At 42.6% G+C, this 22,113-nt stretch overlaps 1 protein-coding gene and 1 long non-coding RNA gene across 5 annotated transcripts in view; one reads left to right on the forward strand and one right to left on the reverse strand.

Annotated features, from left to right (window-relative positions):
* Positions 1–22,113, reverse strand: part of LOC26533845 (protein tramtrack, beta isoform) — an 82,260-nt gene that overhangs the window by 56,588 nt on the left and 3,559 nt on the right. The gene's annotated exons all lie outside the window — the stretch shown is intronic.
* LOC117184411 (uncharacterized) lies at positions 7,123–8,212 on the forward strand. Its single transcript, XR_004469730.1, has 2 exons — positions 7,123–7,606; positions 7,657–8,212. It is a non-coding gene; the product is annotated as an uncharacterized lncRNA (long non-coding RNA).

Below are 22,113 nucleotides of genomic sequence, written 5' to 3' on the forward strand. Positions count from 1 at the left end.
AAGGAGTTTGACGACCCGTAGTATTGTTCCTGTGTGTGGATACCACAGGTACCACACATAAATAACAGCAGGTTGTTATTGAATCCGTGAAAAAACAATTTTTAATTTTTACCCTTCGTAACTTAAACTTGGACTCGGGTAGAATCTTGCCACCCTACCGGTCTAGACTAAATTTAATTGACCTGCAGTCGTTGCATCATCGCAGAATAATTAATGGGGAAGTGTTCGTGCACAAGCTCCTTCTCGGCATTGTTGACTCCCAAACTCTCTTCGGTCAGATTGTCGTTCCATCTAGACCTACCCGTACTTTTAGGCCAGTCCGCTTACCCATATGTAGGTCTAATTATGCCCAACATGAGCCTTTTAGGGTCATATGCCTCAAATATAGACGTCTGTAAGACGTCTCCCAGACGTCTTGTTAAATTGTAGAAGTCATATGTATGCGGATGATGTCCAAATGTATGTTAGTCGTCCATTGAGTAAAAGATGAGTGTATAAGTGTGTGTAACAGTGATTTGTTCAATGTAAGTTTCTGGGCGAAGCGTAATGGTCTGGCACTTAATCCAGATAAATGTAAATGTGTAATAATATACAAGAAGCAACTAAATACGATGGCCTATCCAAAACTTCAAATCGAAGGAAAACAAATTGATTACATAGATCATGTGGAAAACTTAGGATTAACATTTAACAATACGCTTTCTTGGAGTAACCAGGTAGTGAAACCTACTGGTAGAACATATAGTCTATAGTCTCACACCAACACAAAAATTCTGACCAGATATACTCAAACTAAGAGAGACTTATCGGGTTACAATTACGGACGACCATAAGTCCCCCGCTGTACTCAAGTGCGCAGCATGCCTACCGGAAAGGAAACTCCACGTAAACGGCACTTCACGAAGTGATCTCGAGTGTAGAAAAATCCCTGCATCTCAAAGAATACTCACAAATAGCTTTTCTCGATATCGAGGGAGCCTTCAACAACGTCACACCGGGCGCCAATACAGAAGCCCTGACTGACCTGGGGGTGGACCGTCACTTGGTGATGCTCATTGATCAATTGCTCATACGCAGGACGGTGACATCATCGATGGGATCGTCCACCCAGTCAAGGTATGTCAACAGAGGAACCCCGCAAGGGGGAGTTCTGTCTCCTCTTCTATGGAACATTGCAGTCAATAAGATTCTTTGCGACCTGGAAGAGGGGGGCTGTAAAGTAGTGGCATACGCGGATGACGTTGCAATTGGGACTAAATCCCTCGAAAACGGAACTCGTGTTATTCACAAAAAAATACAAGGTCCCGCCCCTCAACCCCCCAACACTAAACGGATACAGGCTCTCCTTCAGCGACAGTGCCAGTTACTTAGGGTTGGTAATTGACAAAAAGCTTAGCTGGAACCTGAATGTCAAGGATAGAGTGAGGAAGGCAACGACAGCACTCTATACTTGCAAAAAAGCTATCGGCCTAAAGTGGGGCATGAACCCAAGCATAGTCCGATGGATATATCTGGCAATAGTCAGACCTATAATATATAGACCTATAATATAAATAAATAAATAAATAAAAAAAAAAAAAAAAAATAGGAAAAAAACAAAAAAAAAAATTAGAATTAGTATTAGTATTAATAATACAAATATTAGTCATAATAATAAAAATATTAGTCATACCAAAAATGTTAGAATAAGAAAATCATTCTGCTTAAAGCATACAACTACATACATATGTGAACTCCATGTGACTAGCGCTTTAACATAAAGTAGGAATACTGTTGCGTTAGGAATATATATACAAATAAATAAATAAATAAATAAATAATACTCTACGGAGTTACTGTCTGGTGGCCTGCCCTAGCGAAAAGGACAATCACCAATCAGCTGGGCAAGGTTCAGCGAACAGCCGCCCTCTGCATCAGTGGAGCTCTTCGAACTACACCAAATGATGCGCTAAACGCCATGTTATGCATTCAGAGCCTTGACTTTGCAGGAAAGGAGCGGGCAGAAATGGCAGCAATACGTCTTAGGGACTCTGAACAATGGGTACCCCAGAACATAGGTCACTCATCTATACTAAATAAAAACAACATGGTCCCAGCAAGAACGGACTATCAAGTTCCAATGGAGCACACGGAGACTCCATTCAGCATAATCATCCCTCATAGAGACGATTGGCTCGAGGGACCCCCCGGCCCAGACGGGGCCATAAGCATCTTCACGGATGGCTCTAAACTGGACGGCAGGGTTGGAGGAAGAATCTACTCTGAACAACTTAACATAAGGCAATCTTTCAGGCTTCCGGATCACTGTAGCGTCTTCCAAGCGGAAGTTACAGCAATCAGGGAGGCTCTGTACTGCCTTCACACGGTTACCACCACGGCAACCAATCTAAACATCTACAGCGACAGCCAAGCTGCGATCAGATCACTTAACGCGATCTCCTCGAACTCGGCTACTGTGGCGAAGTGCCGCAGATCTCTTCACGAGATGGCTCAGCAATTTGCTATCAGCCTTATATGGTTCCCGGGCCACCGGGATATCGAGGGCAACTGCATAGCGGACGAGCTGGCCAGATCTGGCACTACAACCCCCCTTCTCCAAGATAAGGAGGATATTTGTATGCCTATGGCCACCTGCAAGCTCATCATAAAAGAACAGTACACGCGACTGATAGACAACAAGTGGCAAATAGGGCCACGTTGTCGCACAGCTCGGCAAACATGGCCGACCATAGATAAGAAGCGCACCTCAGAGCTCTGCAAACTAGGCAGGGAAAGGTGCAGCGCAGTCATACGTTCCCTCACAGGACACTGGCTAGTAGGCACCCACGCAAACAGGCTGGGTGCCCCATACAATGATTTCTGCCGCAGCTGCAGAGACGAGGACGAGGAGGAAACAGTGGAACACCTGTTCTGTTCCTGTCCAGCTCTCAGCAGAAGGAGGCTTCATCACTTGGGCTCTGCCTTTCTGAACGACATCTCGGAGATTTCCACGCTATGTCCCAGAAAGATCGTCAACTTTATAAGGGCATCTGGATGGGACAACTGTTGACATGAAGTCTCATCTGCAGGGAGGGAATGATCCCAAGCGGTATCACAACGGGCCGAAACCGGCCTATGTGTGCTGGGCTCCGAGCGAGCTTGGCGGCCGTCTCTACCTAACCTAACCTACTTAAACTAATGATAGCTAAGATATATTTGACACCCACCTTATTCTATGGTATTAAAATATTTGGAAATTATGACGCTAAATCTAAAAAAAAAACTAAAAGTAACATTTAACAACATTGCCCGCTACATATATGTATAATAAGTGACGAACCCATCATATCTTAATCTTAGCAAAACAAATATTCAAAATGGATTAGAAGACATGAATTGAGTACAGAACAATTATTTTTCTATATCGAATAATCTATATCAGACAGACGAGCTACTTGTATGATAAATACTTGAGCTACTTTGCTTCATCCAATAGAACGTTGGATCTGGTAACCATAAGGTACAAACTTGCCAATTCGGGAAAACAATTTTTAACAAATTCTATTCGGTTATGGAACGAGTTACCTTTCTACATATTAAACATATAAGTAGAACAAAGCAATTTAGGGATAAATTAGAAAAATACTTGATAAACTCTTAAACAAAAAAATAAATAAAATACAAATAAAATAAATAAAATACAAATAAAATTAATAAGTAAATAAAAATAATAAATTAAAATTAGTATTAGTATTCGGTAGTATTCGGAATTTGAATACCTCGCTAGTTCGTTCGGTTTTAGAATACGGCTCTGGTGGAAACGTTCTGGTAAAACGTTCTCCAATTGGTTAAAATCGATGGAATAGTGAAAAAAGAGTATTATCTTCATATTTAGGAACCCATTTTGTCAAATTTTATAGACAAATGTGTCTTCCCCATATCCGAGATCACTTTCCAGCCAGACGGTAGCCCGACGCACACGACTAAATTCGTGAAAAATTGTCCCAATAACTCAAGTTTTCACTTAATCCAGTAGCCTGCTCAATAGCCCAGATCTAAATCCCATTGAAAATCGATGGGCTCTGTTTAAAAAACATTGGAAAAGTACGCATCTGCACCAAAGGGATTGGGTCAGTCTTTGGGAGCGCGTGAAGTCGAAGTGTCGCATGATACCTGGTCAGCACCTACTAAATTTAGTCGAGAGTATGCCAATACTTATTCGGAATATGATAAAAGCTAAGGCCCTTTGGAACAAATATTTTTAAAAAATTATTAAAGTAACAAAATTTGAAACGTGCAAAAGTGGATACATGTTCATGTTTTGAACAAATTAAAATCTCTTAAGGAAAAGGATCTCTTTGAATTTAAATTATTGTCTTTTTTCATTCTCACTAAATTAAAGAATCTTAAAAAAAAAAATCACAAAGATTGATTCATTTTTAAAGATTTTACAGGCGCTTAAAGTGAAAAGTGATAAACTTGTATCCACATGTGCTCGCCACTGTAGATAGCCCTGCTTTGTTGAGCCGCACGCATCCACTTTTGAACGTTTGAATTTTTTTACATTTATATATATATATTTTTTTTTTTGCTATTTTGTCCAACAGTTCTTAGCGTTCATTACACTCTGAATGTGTTTGGGCATACTCTCGAATAAATTTGGAATGTGCTCGAGAGGTATCATGTGCCACTCCGTCTGCACACGCTGCCAAAGCTCATCCAATCTCTTTGGTGCAGACTCGTACATTCTTTGCCAATCTTTTCTAAGCAGAGCAATTCGATTTTTAAAGGGATTAAGATCTGGGCTTGGATCAGGCCACTGCATTAAGTCAAACCTCTGATTATTGAAACGATTTTTCTTGATAAAAAGTGATCTCCGATATGGGGTAGACGCATCGTCTATAAAATTTGGCAAATTGGTTTCCAAAATATGAAGATAATACCATTTCTTCAACTCTTAAAGAAACAGATCTGTTTTAATTATAACACTATGCAACACCACATTTCCGCTTTGAGCCAAACCGATTTTTTTAAATAGATTTTGGGCATTACATTTTATTAAAATTCTGAACGTGTCGTCGGGGACTGCGTAGCGACCGAAAATTGATTTGTTCCTTTTGTCTATAATAATAATCCGATCAGTGCAGGTTGGATATCACAGGAGTGTGGATACCAAATTTGGTATGGCTGCTCTAGCTCTTATAGTCTCTGAGATCTAGGCGCTCACTGTTTGCGATAGGCAAAGCCAACCATGAAACGAGTGTTTTAGGGAGAGGCAGATCGAAAGAATATGAAATTGTTTTCTTCATTCTGGCTACAATAATACGATCTGGCTCAGATTCTGCGGTCTAGAAGATATAGTCATTCTGCACGATTCTGCGATTTTGTGTTTCTCGGTTTTAAAGTAAACAGTGAGGCGGAAGCATCCTCTTCACTGTCACTTCGTCCCTTAATGTCGAAGTAAGAAGTAGTACAAAAACAACGTGCTAAAAAAAAACCCACACAGCGCATCTATCATTGCGGCAGAGAAGGATTGATCTTCGACATCATCGCCAGAAGAATCTGGCACGACCGCGCAGTTGAGCAAACCCTCTGTGTCGTCTGCAAAAGCACAAAGGGCGAAAAATAACACCGACATGGTGAAGGGGAAGTCCACACATCAGTCGCGGAACGCGCCGAGAGCCAAGGCACCACCAACACCTTCTAGACAGAAGCGGAAAAGACGGATGACTCTACGAAAGCTTCCGAGCTTGAGCCTGAGCTGCAGGTAGCCATTATCGACCGTGGTCATCCGGAGGGGATGATCTCGGAAGTCAACTGACGGATGGCTGAATCAGAAATTCTGAGTGAGTCTATAAATGACGTCGTTGTTCACACAGACAACTGGTTTGTATGCGTATGTGGTAACGTGGAAACTCTTGAGTTTCTCAAAACCAGAGCTTAAGGCTTTGGTGAACTTTAACCAAACGAAATCGAATATGAAGGGCTGCATCCCTCCTCCGATCAAGGAAGACAATGACACAATTGTCCTAATCAAAACTCAAAGCGTGGCCCTAATCCAAGAGCCCTGGATCGTATGTGAAAGAGTTCGGGGTTTGAGTGGTCGCGGATACCGTCTTTCTCACACCACAATCAGCAGGTAAGCCAGGTAACCATTATCGTGGAAAGCAACGATCCTGACGAATGCACTATGCGAGAGGAAGGACGGGAAAAACCTACATATATCTGGCCTCTGCACAATCAAAATATAAAGCAGAGGACCCACCCTCGGAGGATATCACGGCACTTGTCCGTCAAGCGCCGAAGCAGGGAAACGACATGGTCCTGGGTGACGAAAAATTCCTGGGGAAAGTCGCTGTTCGAGTACATCCTGTCCACAAACCTTTTTGTGTGCAACTGGGTGACCACGCCACTTTCCGCAACAGCAACCGTGCAGAGGCTATAGACATAACCCTGGCCTCGAACAGCGGCTCCATAGCCAACAAGGATTGGCATGTATCAGGTGAGTGCTCCTTTTAGGAGTACTACACGATACATTACAATATCAAATGGGAAAGGGAGAAGATAAAGGCCTCCCATAATTCTAAACGACAGACTGGATCCGATTCTCAAAAACCAAAAGTCTTAAAATCCTTCGCACGGGAGACTAGTACGTCTAGTACAGAAGCGCCACTGAACGTTACCAAGGCTCTACAGAAATCATTTCTCAAATTCTGCCCGATCAGCCGACCCCCAAAGTCCAATCGCAACTCGTGGTGGATACGGGAGCTTAGCAAAATCAGGACGGAATAGAGGAAACTCTGCAGCAAAGCCAAAGTGATAAACACACAAAAAGGCTGGTATCCATATCATCATCAAATTTGTTTCTCAAGGTTTAGTTTTTTCTTTTAATTTTTTAAATCTAGTATTTTGTTTTTGTAGCTACTTGTTTTTGCAGATCTTTTTCAAAATTCAGGAAAAGTGGAAAAAAATGTAATTCCTGTGCATACATATTTTTTTTTATGCGCATTTTATGCGCAAACCGTTTTACCAATCGTCCTAAAACCACATTTTACCGTTAAAATACCGTTGTACGTACGTATACCGTACGTTGCTGGCGTAATATACACACATCGGCATAAGTATTTTGACAAAAATTATGGACAACATATTCGGTTGCAACTTCTTATTTTTAAGCTATTAACAATATGTAAAAAAAGTATGATAAGTGGGTTTATTGTGAAATGAAAATTAATTATTCCCAAACAGACGGTGGCATAAGTATTTTGACATTTTATAAAATGTAAAAAAAAAAAAAACGAATGGAACGAACTAACTTTTTATGCTGAATCAGCAAAATATATATCCTCCCTTTGCCTTTATCACCTTTTGCAGACGTCTCGGAACTGACTCCACTAAGCTGTGGATATTAGCCTGCAGAATTTCTCTCCAGAGTGATTTCTATTCTCAGATGTTATTCTCACGGTTCCTTGTCAAATTTGGAGTCTGGTTTTTATATAAGACCAGAGATTCTCGAAAATGTTTAAGTCTGGGCTCTGGTGCGGCTAGTTCAAAGTATTAACCCCAATGTCCTTCAAGAATGAGTAACGACTTTAGCTTTATGACACGGGCGTTGTCCTGTTGGAAGGTAAATACGCACTTTCAAATATTTCTCTTTATTCATGCTACCATCAACAGGAACTAAATTTCGCAAGCCATTGTAGGCGACGCATCCTTACAACATAATGGTTCCACCTCTATGGATCGCTCTTACACATACATATACATAGGTGCCACTTTTTTGCGACGTGAAAGTGAAAAGCACTTGCATTGCTCCATAAAAAATTGTTCCAAAATTAAAATTGTTCGCCGATCAGTTTTTTGGCAAACTCAAGGCGCTTTAACTTATTGCGCTGTGTTATTTGCAGTATAGCTCCGGTAATATATGTTCCAAAATCAGTTTCCTTAAGACGTCTACGTATTGTCCGTTCGCTGACTATTATTCCGTTGAACTTTACTATTATTTCATTTTTAAGAGATTCACTGAATTCCATTCGGTTACTCATATTTCACAAATTATTGAACGAAAACAATTTTTATCAGCATTTACAATCTCTAAACTGAGATAATCCGTAATAATGGTTTCGCTTTCTATCAACAGCAGATCAATGCAAATTAATTGAAGTTCTGACAAAATACTTTTGTCCAGCCAAGATCAGATTACGAATGAGAATAAGAAGCATATTAAGAAAACGCAAAGTGCAACTACGAAGATAATTTGCAATATACTTTATGCATTCATGTACTTAGCGGTAAATAAGATAAGAGAGCTGTAATACGTAGCAATTCGTCAAAATTCAGCACTAAACGTTGCGTAGAGTTTGTCAAAATACTTATGAAAAAACAGTACAAAATAGCAGATCTTGGTTCATAGCGGGAAACTTAAAGATTAATATTCTTGCCTGGTGTAATTATTCAGGCAGGCCCCGTTTTTCATTTACTTTTGCGGATTACCTTTTCAGCCAAAACGTTTCGGTTTAGTTTTAAGGTTCTCCAGTTTTCACATATTTTTTATGTTTGCACCAAAACGAAAATTGTTGTTGCTTTTACCGTTTACTTTTCATTTCGTCAACGAAAATGTTTTCGTTTTGAAAACGAATAAATCTTGCGGAACTTAAATCTCAAAAGTAAATCGGAAAAATTTTGTGAATGTGAAAAACGGAGCCTGGCTGATTGTTTTGTTTCATTTTTATATAATTAAAGAATAGCGTAGAAGGTTCGCACGTGGCCACTCCTACTTAAATTTTCACAGAAAGGAGATATATCAAATTGTCAATTGTCAAATGTGTATTATCACTACACATTGTTTTTATGCAAATACAAAAGACGTCAGACGTCTCTGGTTGTTTCTGAGAAAAAAATTAATTTTTTCATTGACGTGAAAGTTTTCTAAAACATTTTTAAAAGTGCTTGTTCGGGCCAGCCGCTGTAGAATAACCGTAACTTTAACATTATTATTGTATGAGCATAGAGAGCCGCCTACATATGTTGTAAAGCGTTGACTTTCTGCAGAGCTGCTGCGCTCTCCCGCTAAAGGGGCTCTCTGCCGCCGCCACTTCGGCAATTACTTTGTTCTGCTGCCGCCACTTCGGCAATCACTTTGATCTAACGCCGTCGTCTATAGTTTAGTTCTATGCTAACCCCTCTGCGCATTGGTTGCATATCGATCTCGCATAAATTTTATCTGGGTATAGCAAGCAATCGCCTTCTGCTAAGCCACCAAGATTAAATACGAATTATAAAGTTTAACCCAAAATCTCTTTTCATTTTTGAAACACATAGGTGCCAAAAAAGCTTGGCATCTCAAACATTGGTGACCCCCCGACGTGATATAAAACCATTGCTTAATCGCGTTCCGTTAAAACACTTATTAATTATACAATATTGTGTTGTTGGGTAGTTTAACTACCAACAAATACATTTGTGTGCACATTAAAAACAGTTTAAAGTGCAAATTCAGTGAGAGTGCGGCTGGAATATTTATAGACAAATTCCGGTACTTTAAGCGTCGAATCTCTCATTCTCTGCGCAGCTGCAGCCGCGGTTCTTGACTTTTCGTGTCTTGCATTCTCGCTCTCGCGTCTATACATCGTCGCTTAAGCGGTATTTCATTTTCCGTTGTTGTGTCGATTGCACCACGGTTAACATGGACAACGATCCAAATACAGGCGCGGGCGGAAATATTGTGGTGGCTGATTCCAGACTGAGTCTGTATAAGCGTAAAAGTCAGTCATTATATGATCGATTGCACAGGCTTGGCGAATCCTTCGCGGGGAATAAAATCGACAAGCTGACCGCCGCGGAAGTCGAGGTGCGCCTTGATATGTTGGCAGAAATTCGAGCGAAATTTAATAAGGCCCATAATGAGTTGGAGGCTCTCGATCAAAACGAGATTGGGAGTGAGCTGCGCGAAATCTTCGATACTCTTTTCATATCGTTGAAAGCTGAGTTGCTGGCTGCTGTTGAAGTAAGCCAGTCACACGCCGCTGCCAATTCTACGACTCTGCCAAGCCATTCCGGACATAGTACCATCATCATGGCTCACAAGCAGCGACTTCCTGAGCTGAAGGTGCCGAAGTTTTCTGGTGGATACGTCGAGTTCTCGGATTTTATGGCAATGTTCAAATCGGTGATTGAAGCGGATGCGGATCTCAGTGACATCGAGAAATTCCAGCACCTTCGCTCTTGCCTCGCTGATGCGGCTTTGGATTCGGTTCGATCGTTGGAGCTCTCCAGTGCCAATTATCGTGCGGCTCTGGATATACTTAATAAACGCTTTAATAACAAAAGACTTGTTTTCCAGGCACACATCAAGAAGATTCTTGGGCTAAAGAGGGTAGACTCGCCTTCTGCTAAAAGGCTTCGGGAGTTTTCGGATGCAGTCAATTTACACACGCGAGCGTTGCAGACATTGGGAACTGCTGAGGAGATTTCGGGATTCATGGTTATCAACATGCTGCTGCAGAAGTTGGATTCGAAGACGCAAACCAAATGGGAGGAGCACACATCGTCGGATGCTATACCTACCGCAGAAGATTTCTTCGAATTCTTGCAGCAACGCTGCCAGAAAATGGAGCGATTAGAATATGCTACAGCGACACACGCTAGTAGCGATCAGGTGGGAAAAAACCATTCCTATACGCATGTTAAGAAAACGTTTGTAGCTTCCAAATCTTCCGCCGACCCGTCTGTATGCGTCTTTTGCCACTCAGCGGGCCATGGAATATACTCGTGCAAGATTTTCGGAAATCTCTCACCGTTGCTGCGCCACAAAGAAGTGAAGAAGCTTTCCCTATGCTTCAATTGCCTAAAACCGGGGCACCGGACCCGCGCATGCAATAGTGGAAAATGTCGAGTATGCGGCGGTAGGCATCATAGTTTGTTGCACTTCGTTAGTTTACAGCCCACAACACAAGGCTGCCCAGGTATTACTCTTCCCGATCAGGCCGTTCAACCGGACACTCTTTCCGTTGCTCAAAATTCTGCTAGCAGCTCGTCTCTACCTTCTTCTACCTCTCTTGCTGCCCAAGGTCTTCACTCTGATGTCGTGCTTCTGGCTACAGCCGTGGTTCTCGTGAAGAATCGGTCTGGCGTTTTAGTTCCTTGTCGTGCCATCTTAGATTCAGGATCGCAGCTGCATCTCGTCACATCCAGGTTCGCCCAGCAGCTTCAGCTTAGGAAAACTCAATCGTCTGCACTTGTGTCTGGGCTGGGCGATACCAGCGTTTCTACTGAGGGATCCACCATAAGCATTTGTATGCATTCTCGCACCTCTGCTTACACAACTACACTTACTGCTCTCATCGCCCCCACGATTACCGATTCTCAACCAAGTATGACAGTAAATGTATCCGATTGGCGTATTCCATCTAACATTCAGCTCGCTGATCCTGCATTTTTCAATCCTCAACGGGTTGATCTTCTCATTGGTGCGAGCGTTTTTTATGATCTCCTCTGCGTAGGGCAAATCAAACTCACCGATGGACTGCCTCTTCTGCAGAAGACCCGGCTTGGGTGGATCGTATCTGGCGGTGGACAGAAGGTATCAAGCTCGGCGCTTTTGGCCACGCACAATTGTCCAGATTCGATAGCTGAGATGGAAGCAAGGTTGGATAAAACTCTTCGTATGTTTTGGGAAGTCGAGGATTGTGTGGAGGCTGGGTTGAATACCAAAGAAGAAGACGATTGTGAAGCACATTTCGTAAGCCACCTTTCACGGTTGCCATCCGGGGAGTATGCAGTTCGTCTGCCGCTAAATAACAATATTGATCGTTTAGGAGAATCTTATGCTCAGGCTTATCGACGGTTCATCAGTCTGGAGCGAAAACTGGAGCGTAATCCTACACTCAAGGAGCGGTATTCCGCCTTTATGAGGGAGTACATTGATTTGCATCATATGCACCAAGTCAACCCTGTATCCCGTAGCCTCTGCAAATATTTCTTGCCTCATCACTGTGTCCTAAAGGAGGACAGTACGACGACAAAACTCCGTGTCGTTTTCGATGGATCCGCAGCTACATCAACTGGATATTCTCTAAATGATGTGATGATGACAGGCCCTGTTATTCAGCCTGCATTGTTCAACATATTGATTCGCTTTCGAACATATCCAGTCGCTCTCACTGGGGACATTTGTAAAATGTACCGCTGCGTACGAGTGTCTCCACCCGACAATTTGTATCAATGCATCCTATGGCGAGATTCCATCGAGTCCGAGGTTCAAGTCTACACATTAGACACCGTCACATACGGGACGAGGGTTGCATCATTTCTAGCGGTCCGCGCAATGCACCAGCTGGCCATCGACGAGGGTGAATCCTACCCTCATGGCTCAGCTGCTCTGCGGCAGGAGTTTTACGTGGATGACCTTATTTCGGGCGGTAATTCGGTCGCACAGGTCATGGAAAAGATGCACCAAACATCAGCTTTACTGTCCCGTGGTAACTTTAGACTTAGGAAATGGTGCTCCAGTCACCAGGAAGTACTTGAGGGAACCCCTGAAGATGACATAGAGAAGTTCCTAAAGTTTAATGATGGAAGCGACATAGCCAAAACTCTCGGCTTAGCGTGGGACCCTGTTTCGGATCAGCTGCTTTTTCCCTTGTCCGCACTGGACACAAACTCAAAGCCATCAAAGCGGTCGGTTTTATCTACGATTGCGCGGTTCTACGACCCTCTTGGATTGATAAATCCAGTCATTGTCAGGTGCAAAATCTTCCTTCAGCAGCTTTGGAGAGAAAATTTGGATTGGGATGAAAGCCTACCCTCAGCATTGCATTCAACTTGGATGGACTTGAGAAATAGTTTGGCAAGCATTTCTCGGATCTCATTTCCTCGCTTGGTTCTTCGTTCTAGTGTGGCTACAGAAGTTCACGGATTCTGTGATGCCAGCTTAGAAGCACATGGCGCTTGCGTGTATGTCGTGTCCAGGGAAGCCCAGTCTTCGAGCCACGTTTTGTGCTCAAAGTCGCGAGTGGCGCCGCTAAAGACTATATCGATTCCTAAGCTGGAATTAAGTGGAGCCCATTTGCTTGCGAAAATCATGCAGAATGTAAAGGACATGGGAATCTTTACAGGTCGGTTCTATTGCTAGTCGGATTCGTCAACAGCATTATCTTGGATTAGGGACGAGCCAGCTAAATTTCAAGTTTTCGTGGCAAATTGAGTGGCATCAATTCAGGAGTTGACGGCAGCCATGGAATGGCGCTATGTTCCCACATCCTTAAATCCTGCTGATATTCTCTCGAGAGGCTCGCTTCCCAGCCATCTTATCCAGTTAGAGCTATGTATGGTTTCACGGCCCATCCTTTTTGCTAGGGTCCAAGGATAAGTGGCCTGTATCTCCTGCTAACGACATAGCAACTTTGGAGCTTCGCAAGCGAGGATTGCTAATCACGTCACCACATGCCGATCTCACGTCCGGATGCAAATTTGCGAATTCATTCTTTCGCATGCAGCGCACATTCGCCTACATGCATAAATTTATACATCGTCTTAGGCATCCAGGACTCACCGATTCTGATATTCGGCAAGGAACGCATCTTCTAATTCGACACATTCAGCTGGCAAATTTGTGGATGGACATAAAGGAGATTCGGCGCAATGGCCAAGTCATTAAATCCAGTTCTATTAGTTCGCTCAACCCGTTCATCGATCATTCTGGACTACTTAGAGTTGGAGGTCGTCTTGGCAACTCATCGCTAGGATTTGACGCTCAGCACCCGCTCATTCTGCCAAAGGGACATTCCATTACCTTTGCGCTGATAAGATATTATCATGAAAGAAACCTCCATGCCGGACCTCGCGCCTTGCTATCCAAAATTCGGCTGGAATATTGGCCCATTGGAGGTGTTAAGGCAGTGTCAAGGGTCGTCAGCAGATGTGTGAGATGCTTCAGGACTAGGCCGCGCATGGTCGAACACATCATGGGAGACCTACCTAAGGAACGTTTGGAAGGATCTCGAGCTTTTGAAGTCACTGGAGTAGAAATCCGCACAAGGCCTCCGATCAAGTGCTACATTAGCGTATTCATCTGCTTCACTTCTAACGCTATACACATGGAGCTCGTAAAGGATTTGACCACTGCATCGTTTCTAGGCGCACTAAAGCGTTTTACTTCCACGTCAAGTCAAATTTGGTCGGACAATGCGACAAACTTCGTTGGGGCCAAGAACGAGCTTCTGGAGCTAAAGAAGCTTTGTCTGAGCGAACCGCATATGAAGGAGGTCCACGAATCCTGCTTGGCTGACTCGATCGACTGGCGTTTCAACCCACCTCGCTTTCCGCATTTTGGCGGGTTGTGGGAAGCGGCCGTGAAGACCGCAAAATTTCACCTGTACCGCTCAGTTGGACCATCTGTGCTTAGCTTCGACGAGCTGCGCACTCTGATCTGTCAGATCACTGCAATTGTTAACTCTCGCCCTTTGCTCTCGCTTTCAGAAAATCCTGATGACTTAGACGTTTTAACTCCTGCTCATCTGCTTTTAGGCGGCCCCCATGAGCAAATCCTCGAGCCTGACCTAACGAAGCTGAACTACAATCGTCTGGATGGCTGGCAGCGAATCACCCAACTACAAAAAATATTTTGGAGCCGTTGGCGCGAAGAGTATCTCACTATTTTGCAAGAGCGCGCGAAGTGGCGCACCCCCGCGCAAAACATCTGCAAGAACGACCTCGTTCTGGTGAAGGACGATAATCTTCCTCCAATGCGTTGGCCACTGGCTAGAGTGGTCGATGTCGTTTTCGGCAAGGACGGAGTGTGTCGCGTCGCTGACCTGAAGACATCCTCAGGAAACATCAGGAGGGCCGTCACTCGGCTATGTTTGCTGCCCCTTAAGGAATCTGTTGAGAGACTAGCTCCCAACGGGGGGAGTATGTTCGGGCCAGCAGCTGAAGAATAACCGTAACTTTAACATTATTATTGTATGAGCATAGAGAGCCGCCTACATATGTTGTAAAGCGTTGACTTTCTGCAGAGCTGCTGCGCTCTCCCGCTAAAGGGGCTCTCTGCCGCCGCCACTTCGGCAACTACTTTGATCTGCTGCCGCCACTTCGGCAGTCACTTTGATCTAACGCCGTCGTCTATAGTTTAGTTCTATGCTAACCCCTCTGCGCATTGGTTGCATATTGATCTCGCATAAAGTTCATCTGGCAATAGCAAGCAATCGGCTTCCGCTAAGCCACCAAGATTAAATACGAATTATAAAGTTTAACCCAAAATCTCTTTTTATGTTGAAATACATAGGTGCCAAAAAAGCTTGGCATCTCAAACAGTGCTATAAAACGAAGTGAATCAATAGAAAAGGTAAGTGCTATGCATATTTAGACAGTAAATTTATTATATTTTATGATTCAATACCGACTCCAACTACAATGTGTATGTAACTTCCCATTTTTAAAAATTAATCAATTTGGTTCGGTTGTGGCCACCCCTTTTTTTGACAAATATATCAAAATAATATAGCAGTACTAACTTCTAAAACCAATGTACGTAAGGGTTACGCTTATTTATAAAAGTTGTATTTTCAAAGGTCTTAGGGTCTAAAAATGTTCCTTTTGTTATAAAACAATAAAATATAAAGTTTCAGCCTAATTCGACAACGTTTAGAAGTGGTGACTTGAGGCCAATGGTTCCTATGGCAGCTATACTATATATTGCTCCGATCGGATTGACTTAGAACATTAAAATATAATCCAGCCCCCAAAATTTCAGCCCGATTTGTTATCATTTAAGCCAACAATAAATAGTTAACATTCAACTTTTCATACTAATGTGCAAATTATACGAGCAATGTATTTTTTTCGATATTGCACACCCAGATGCCATGTCCATTATGCAAATTGAAGAGGACAAGACATTTCTTGAACTGCAGCGGCATACCCAAAGACCAGGGCATTGGGCATTAAGCTGGTCTAGACACCATCTCGGTAAAAAAAAATCAACGAAAATGTGAGGGATCAACTAAAGGATCAAGTCCAAAAGCGAAAAGAGATTGCGCGAATTGCTACTGAGATCGTTTCATTTACTGCCGGCAATAATATTATTTACGTAAACCATCAATATCTGAGGACGTTTAACATATTCTGGAAGTGAGTGCGAATCCAGCGATTATTCGACGCAACTCTTGGCACTTTGTGTTGTCTTCGAAACTTCTGCAAAACGCCTAATTTTAAAAGAAAAAGATTTGCCTACGTTCAAGACTCTTTGCCTAAAAAGAGACTATCTGAGTTTGTGAGAACTATTTCTGCTACATTTTTCCATCGCTTTAATATTGCCAAACTTTTTTAACTGACGACCCTTCAGAATGGCATAGACATGAAGATTTTCAAAATGCCGAACGTTCTGTTAAACTTATGCAAGACTATAACCAAATACTAACCAAACGAGGGGGAACGTTGTGAGTTGCTGCGGAGACCCAACTCTACATTTATACCCGATACTTAGTCAGTTTGACTCTCCCCCGGTAGACATTGAGCGACAAAAAGTGTGTGCGAGAAATACAGAAAATCATTCTGAACGTGTCGTCGGGGACTGCGTAGCGACCGAAAATTGATTTGTTCCTTTTGTCTATAATAATAATCCCATCAGTGCAGGTTGGATATCACAGGAGTGTGGATACCAAATTTGGTATGGCTGCTCTAGCTCTTATAGTCTCTGAGATCTAGGCGCTCACTGTTTGCGATAGGCAAAGCCAACCATGAAACGAGTGTTTTAGGGAGAGGCAGATCGAAAGAATATGAAATTGTTTTCTTCATTCTGGCTATAATAATACGATCTGGCTCAGATTCTGCGGTCTAGAAGATATAGTCATTCTGCACGATTCCGCGATTTTGTGTTTCTCGGTTTTAAAGTAAACAGTGAGGCGGAAGCATCCTCTTCACTGTCACTTCGTCGCTTAATGTCGAAGTAAGAAGTAGTACAAAAACAACGTGCTAAAAAAAACCCCACACAGCGCATCTATCATTGCGGCAGAGAAGGATTGATCTTCGACATCATCGCCAGAAGAATCTGGCACGACCGCGCAGGTGAGCAAACCCTCTGTGTCGTCTGCAAAAGCACAAAGGGCGAAAAATAACACCGACATGGTGAAGGGGAAGTCCACACATCAGACGCGGAACGCGCCGAGAGCCAAGGCACCACCAACACCTTCTAGACAGAAGCGGAAAAGACGGATGACTCTACGAAAACTTCCGAGCTTGAGCCTGAGCTGCAGGTAGCCATTATCGACCGTGGTCATCCGGAGGGGATGATCTCGGAAGTCAACTGACGGATGGCTGAATCAGAAATTCTGAGTGAGTCTATAAATGACGTCGTTGTTCACACAGACAACTGGTTTGTATGCGTATGTGGTAACGTGGAAACTCTTGAGTTTCTCAAAACCAGAGCTTAAGGCTTTGGTGAACTTTAACCAAACGAAATCGAAAATGAAGGGCTGCATCCCTCCTCCGATCAAGGAAGACAATGACACAATTGTCCTAATCAAAACTCAAAGCGTGGCCCTAATCCAAGAGCCCTGGATCGTATGTGAAAGAGTTCGGGGTTTGAGTGGTCGCGGATACCGTCTTTCTCACACCACAATCAGCAGGTAAGCCAGGTAACCATTATCGTGGAAAGCAACGATCCTGACGAATGCACTATGCGAGAGGAAGGACGGGAAAAACCTACATATATCTGGCCTCTGCACAATCAAAATATAAAGCAGAGGACCCACCCTCGGAGGATATCACGGCACTTGTCCGTCAAGCGCCGAAGCAGGGAAACGACATGGTCCTGGGTGACGAAAAATTCCTGGGGAAAGTCGCTGTTCGAGTACATCCTGTCCACAAACCTTTTTGTGTGCAACTGGGTGACCACGCCACTTTCCGCAACAGCAACCGTGCAGAGGCTATAGACATAACCCTGGCCTCGAACAGCGGCTCCATAGCCAACAAGGATTGGCATGTATCAGGTGAGTGCTCCTTGTAGGAGTACTACACGATACATTACAATATCAAATGGGAAAGGGAGAAGATCAAGGCCTCCCATAATTCTAAACGACAGACTGGATCCGATTCTCAAACACCAAAAGTCTTAAAATCCTTCGCACGGGAGACTAGTACGTCTAGTACAGAAGTGCTACTGAAAGTTACCAAGGCTCTACAGAAATCATTTCTCAAATTCTGCCCGATCAGCCGACCCCCAAAGTCCAATCGCAACTCGTGGTGGATACGGGAGCTTAGCAAAATCAGGACGGAATAGAGGAAACTCTGCAGCAAAGTGATGAACACACAAAAAGGCTGGTATCCATATCATCACATATTTAATGCCTACAAGAAAACCTGTAGGAGGTCGAAAATAGAATCATGGGCGGCATTTTGCGAATCCATGGACAGCCCCACAGAGGTCTCAAGGCTTTTAAGAGTACTGTCAAAAGCGCTTACTACACCTGGCTGGCTGCGCAACCAGGTCGGTACGTTCGCAAAAAGTAGCCGAGAATCCCTGATACTTCTCATGAAAGTTGCTCGGACGTTTTCGGTGACTAGCTAACTAACATCTAACTAAAGGGTAGATCAGTTAAGACCGCACTGCACGAAGTAGTTGGGCATGTTGAAAAGACTCTTAGAATGCGTTGGGGTGACACCCCAACAATCTACCTTAAGTGCTAGGCTGAGACGTCTTCTTCGAGAACCTGGACAGCCTGGTGACCATGCCGCTAGGGAAATTGGCACTCTTTATTGAAACCTCGGGGTGGTTTAACAAATCTCCCTAATTAGAGGACACCATCACATGACAAGTAGGAGCATCACAATGGGCAGATCTGCTTTAGATGTTAGATTTTAATGGCGACATTGATAATGAAGAAGAAATTTAAGACAATTTAGATGAAGACGCTTGTGAGTGTGACGGGTTTGACGAGGCGATAAACGAGGCTGTAGATATGTCGGAATCAGCACTTTAGTCAGATTTTTTCTTATATGACAGTACGGCTTTTATATTGCCATCATCAACTTCGATCACTTCAATTACATCTCCGACACCGAAACGAAAACACTGTCCGCTTGCTATCATTCACCCTGAAGATACAACAATGATATAAAGTTAAATTTGAAAGTCGTTCCAGTGGATGTCATGCATTTGACAATGATTAAACATATAACACCATAAATGATGCTGGCGCGTTTGTAGGATGCGTTCTGGATATAAATCTGAAATCAGACCCATTCAAAAAAATATTGAGGCGTCAACAAAATTCGGTGTTAGATAAATCGGCTGTCTCATTTTGTCATACCGCTCTGGAAGAATTTGAAAGTCTCGACACACCACATAAATATTTTGAATATCTTCAAAATGACGAAACCATAACGCACATTGTTCAACAGACTAACGTTTATGTCGCAAAAAAAAACATTCCGACTTTATTTATTACAAAGAAAGTTGAATACGTCAATATCTGCCAGTATTTCACTATCCAAGTACCCGTCATATTGGAGAAAATATGTGGTGAAAGTAAATGTGTGTAACGTCCAAAAGGAAGCGTTTCCCACCCCATTAAGTATCCCACCCCATTAAGTATATTCTTGATCAGCATCAATAGTCGAGTCGACTTAGCCATATCTATCTGTCCGTCCGTTCGTCTGTCCGTCCCTATCAGCGTCACCGTCCCTAGTGCTCAGAGACTATAAGAGTTAGAGCAACAACATTTTGTATTCAAACATCTGTGATATGCCACAGTTACAAGTGTATTTCAAAATTTATTTACACTTCACACTCTTTATTAATGACTTGCCTTCAGTATTAACATACTCTCGAGTACTTCTGTATGCGGATGATGTTAAACTCTGTGTCCAGTACAAGGACATTTCATTTCATTCTCGCTTGCAATCCGATCTCAATAACTTTCAGTCATGGTGTTGTGCAAACTTGTTACACCTTAATGCCTTGAAATGCAAAGTTATGACATTTCATCGATCTAGCCCCTTATTGGCTCCCTATACCCCAATTGGTGGTTCTCTTGAGAGAATTACCCTGGTGGATGATCTGGGTGTTATGTTAGACCCCAAGTTAAAGTTTTCCGAACACATTTCTACCATGGTAAATAAGGCCATGGGCGTGCTTGGGTTTATAAAGAGGTGGTCAAAGGAATTTGACGACCCCTATATAACAAAGACTCTCTATACCTCGCTTGTTCGTCCGATCTTAGAATACTACTCCAATACCAACACTAATTCTCTTCCTCTTATTAAATTATTAATCCTTACACACCTTTCTATTAATTAGTAACTGTAGTGGTATTTGTATTTGACACCAGCAGAAGGCTGTAACGCGCGGATCCCAGGCAAAACGCAGCCCTCCTCCCGCCCAACCGACCGAGGGGCGCAGCCGCATTATTATCCGAGCATAAGACCCTAAACGGTTCATGCAAGGAATAATTCGATCTACAAAGTGGAAGAAACAACGGTATAAAATTTATAGTCAGTCTAACAGGAATCGTGAAGTTTATGCGGCTCAACAGATCAGGGCTGTCTATGTCACCCCTGATCAAGTTGTGCATAAATATCACACCAAGCATTTTTCTACGGTTAACTAAGGATGGGAGGTTTACTAATAGTAGTCTACTAGAGTAAGATGGGAGTCTTACACCCGCATCCCAGTTAAGGCCCCGCAGAGCAAAGAGTAAAAAGTTTTTCTGTACTGATTCTATACGGTCCTGGTGTACTTTGTACTGAGGGCACCATACACAGGAGCCGTATTCTAAGATCGGACGAACAAGCGAGGTATAGAGAGTCTTTGTTATATAGGGGTCGTCAAATTCCTTTGACCACCTCTTTATAAACCCAAGCACGCCCATGGCCTTATTTACCATGGTAGAAATGTGTTCGGAAAACTTTAACTTGGGGTCTAACATAACACCCAGATCATCCACCAGGGTAATTCTCTCAAGAGAACCCCCAAGTAGGGTGTATGGAGCCAACAAAGGGCTAGAACGATGAAATGTCATAACTTTGCATTTCGAGGCATTAAGGTGTAACAAGTTTGCACAACACCATGACTGAAAGCTATTGAGATCGGATTGCAAGCGAGAATGAAATGAAATGTCCTTGTACTGGACACAGAGTTTAACATCATCCGCATACATAAGTACTCGAGAGTATGTTAATAGTGAAGGCAAGTCATTAATAAAGAGTGTAAAGAGTAAGGGGCCTAGATGGCTGCCGTGTGGTACTCCCGAAGAAACCTTTACTGGTAAAGAGAGGGAGTTTTTGAAGAGAACTCTTTGAGACCTGGAACAAAGATAGCTAGAAATTCATCTCAGGAGGTTGGGCGTAAACGGTAAAAGGTCAAGTTTATGTGCTAGAAGGGAATGGTTTACAGATTCGAATGCTTTACTAAAGTCGGTGTAAATAACATCCGTCTGTAAGATACCTTGAAAGCCTTTAATAATGAAAAAGGTAAACTCTAAAATATTCGTGGTGGTTGATCGCCACCTTATAAATCCATGCTGAGTTGGAGATATATCTAAGTGACTTGCAGAGATGTTGCAAGTGCGGAGATAAAATTCGTATTATGAAACCTATTGGAAAAAATTTAGTTTTTGTTAAAGAAATCGTTTTTAGAATTTTAGAATTTTTGTTTTCTTTGTTTGATCAAATTACAAAATGACCGTTGAAAAAAGTGTTATTTAGAAAAAATTTTTTTTTTTCATTTATGAATATGACATCCAAAAATTTAGTATGTATGTATGTATGTATTGTTAGAAATTGATTAATCGGTGTATGTGCTTATTCTCTTTATGCTCTTTCTTGTTTTCGTTTGATTTCTAGCTGTTTGTGTATGTTTTTTTTATCTATTTGTGTTGTTATTTTGAACCGTACTAAATGGAGAAAATACGTGTACAAAAATTAAAAATGTTTGATTATCAAACCGTTATTTGAAAAACGTGTAAAAAAATACCGTGTAAAAACAAAATTAGGTGTACTTGATAGGGTCGGAAACGCTTCCTTCTGGGTGTTAGGTTAGGTTAGGTGTTACACACATCCACTTCCACCACAAATCTAATATACCACTCTTCGAGTATCAAGTATAACTACACGGCAGTCTCAGTTTGTATATACCTA

Source organism: Drosophila pseudoobscura, chromosome X, assembly GCF_009870125.1.
Source record: "Drosophila pseudoobscura strain MV-25-SWS-2005 chromosome X, UCI_Dpse_MV25, whole genome shotgun sequence".
Taxonomy (NCBI): domain Eukaryota; kingdom Metazoa; phylum Arthropoda; class Insecta; order Diptera; family Drosophilidae; genus Drosophila; species Drosophila pseudoobscura.